This window comes from Myotis lucifugus, unplaced genomic scaffold (genome assembly GCF_000147115.1).
Source record: "Myotis lucifugus unplaced genomic scaffold, Myoluc2.0 scaffold_14, whole genome shotgun sequence".
Classification (NCBI taxonomy): domain Eukaryota; kingdom Metazoa; phylum Chordata; class Mammalia; order Chiroptera; family Vespertilionidae; genus Myotis; species Myotis lucifugus.
In genome coordinates this window covers 1,238,773-1,241,994 of record NW_005871062.1, presented here as the reverse complement: position 1 = coordinate 1,241,994, position 3,222 = coordinate 1,238,773, and the positions used below count along the sequence as shown (strand labels likewise).

The 3,222-nt window shown below is 42.0% G+C and overlaps 1 pseudogene; it reads right to left on the bottom strand.

Moving 5' to 3' along the window:
* Nucleotides 1–1,527: 1,527 nt before the first annotated feature.
* On the bottom strand, nt 1,528–2,695 carry LOC102441174 (annotated as a pseudogene).
* Nucleotides 2,696–3,222: the final 527 nt, after the last annotated feature.

Sequence of the window (3,222 nt, the reverse complement as noted above, 5' to 3'; positions counted from 1 at the left end):
ACTCACTCATTCAGTTGCGTATTCTTTTTTTTTTAAGACTTCAATGACATTTTACTTAAGGAAAATTCCGTTGTAGAAAAATAATTCTGCAGATATAAAATGTAAACAGTTACATCACTTGTCAGGAGCAGCACCATGCTTACACCACTCAACATCCACATTGTGTGTTTTGCTGAAAATCAGATATATAAAATGAAAGACTCAGACTGAATAATCACCATTTATGCCTGCTCTGCTCAGTGTGGAGAAAAAGGCCTTGGGAAATGATACCTTATGTATGACTGTGTGCTACGATTTTCAGATGAACAGTATATTGCTCATTGGATACATCACCTACAGAAATCTAAATAGGCATTGGAACCCCCCAGCAGCTAGTATAGACATGATTATGCTACAGGTAAAGGCAAATGGCCAGAAGCCCCCGGGCTGGTGCTCAACTGACTGCCTCTCCAGCAGGAAACCGGAAGGTCCAAGGCCCACGCTGCAGGAGAGGAAGGACCAGGCTCCAGACCATCCCTGGGACCTGCAGCCTGAGGAGCTTAGCTCAGTGTGTGCAAGAATAGGCTCAGAGCCAGGAGAAGTGAACCATCTGCTTATCTGCATTGAATGTATTCCTCATGAAGTGTCCTCTTGACTTTCTGTGATGGCGAGCTTTGAGAAAGCCACAGATTTGCAGGAAACACCATATTCTTTTCATTTTACTTTTGTTGGGCGAGGTGGGGGAGTCGAAGTGTGGCGGTGGATGCCCAGCATCTTCAAGGACATGCGCTGAGTTATTCTGCCATTTAGATGATGGGACTTTTGCCAAAAGTCATGTAGGATTACTACCAATAGTTGTAACTAAATTAGGATTGGCAAGTAGCAATATTGGAGGTGTTGTTTTTTTAACACATTCATCATTTTCAGTGGTTATTCCTGAATATAACTGGCTACAGGTTACTTTCTCTCCCTCCTCTGTGGTTATTTCATTGATAAGCACATAACCCTGAAGGACAGCATCATGAACAACACATTTGAAATAATTTCTGATTAAAAACCTATAAAAATCTTAAATAATTCATGATATAGGCCAATCACCACATAATAGTTGCTTTGATAAACAAAATATTACAAATTCAGTAAAAAAATCAGCAGCATAAGGTAAAGCAAATATACAAAAAATCTAAACCATGATAAAATAATTAGGTTTACATTATACAGTTAATTACAGCAAACATACAATACAGTTTTGTTGCTGTTTTAAAACAACTTAAGTTTTAAATTACATCACTTAACATTTTAAAAAAATAAACAACTTTACTACAAAATGAATTCTACACTTTTGGAAAAATTACTCAAAATAAGACCACTGACTTAGTTCTCAAAGTAGTTTTATCAATGACTAGACGACTTCCCATGCCTCCTCTTCCACCCCCAGGCCCAAGTAGTCACCTACCGCAGCCCAGAGGTCCGGCTGATGCTTCTAGATTGCTGTCGGTCAGTATCTGAGGCCAAAGTCGGATCTGTTGACATTGAAGACATGTCGTTGACAGACAGTGATGACGATGGATGCTGAGAGCCATTGATCACTGCTGCACCTGTGCTAATGGAGAGGGCTGCCCCTGTATAACTCCATTCTTGGTTCTCTCTGCCAAGTCCATAACTTCCTTGTATATCAATTCTTTCCACTCTTCTATTGTGTGTTCCCGTTCATCTAACTGCTCGTCAGGTATCTTTGGTGGTAGAGCCTCTGCCTCAGAAGGGTCATACCAGATGTTGATGTATGGGTGCTGGAGAGCTTCGTCCAAAGAGATCCTTTGGGATGTGTCAATCGCCAGCATTTTGGATAGCAAATTCCTTGCCTGAATGGTTTTAAGTTTGTTGTGTTCTGAGTCGGCAGGGAAAAGGACATCGGGGAAGAGTTTCTCAAAGCTATATCCAGCATATTTAGTTCTGTTGGTTGTAGTTTCTTCATGAATTCAGGACATGGTGTCCCAAGCAGTTCAATAACTTTATTCCACTGATCAATGTGATCTGTACCTGGGAACAAAACACCACTTTCGATCATTTCTCCCATGATGCACCCAACTGACCAAATGTCAAAGTTTTCTTTGTAGCCCATCCTTAGGATGACTTCAGGTGCTCTGCAATAGTGAGTCACTATGTAAGGTGTCATCATGAAACTAGTTCCTGCAGTCCTGGCCAGTTCAAGGTCAAGAACCTTCAAAGTGCGGTCTGATTTTACTACTATATTACTGGACTTTAAGTCCCGATGAATAATTCCAGCAGAGTGAAGGTGCTTGATTCCACACAGCATCTGATAGAGAAGGTAGGACATCCTTTCATGACCTAGTTCCATCTGAATCACTTGGCAAAGATTTGCATCATGAACTCCATGACTATATAAACATCTTGAAATTCTTCTAGAGATTTCTGTGGTGTGAAAACATTCAAAGACCAATTATATTTTTGTGATTAACACATTTCATAAGAACTGGCTCTCTGTAAGCCCGCATAGCATGGGGTTGATTCTGAAATGGCCAGTTTAGCTTCTTGATGGCAACATTTCTTTCAAGAATGGCATCAGAAGCTGCACATACTATCCTTGAGCTCCTGAGCCTATAGGTTTTAAATTCTGATCTCATTTCAGGACTGTGAATGTAGAATCTCCAATTTCTACACTACAAAAATTGCTGTCACACTTACTTCTACTCATGATGGCAAGCAATTAATTTAATGGCTTCATCCAAAAATTCACTGAGAAGCGGGCAGCACAGCGAATGGTGACAGGGGAGCCCGCCAGAGGGACCAGCGCTATCCGGGTGGTTGCCACAGCCGTTACCCAGCGCTGCCCATGGCTCACGTCCTCTGGCCTCAGCCGCCCCACTAAATTTCATATTCATTTAACCAAAAAATATGTATCCCACCAGTGATGTGCCAGACACCAGGCTCAACACAATGGTGAGAACCATCACTTTACCTGACCTCAAGGAGCACACAGTTCTTTGGAAGAGAGACATTACATGAACAATTACACAAATTCATGTAGAACTACAACTATTGCACAAGTGCTAAGAAGGAGAGGTTGATGGTCTGATGAGACCTGGTCAGGAGTCAGGATAGGCTTCCCGAGAATGTGCTGACTCAGCTGAGAGCTGGAGGCAACAAAGGCTTGCTTTCCAGGACCACCCAGAACCCCAAATCCTCAAAGCCCACTGGTCTTCATGCACAGCTCCAAGTGCA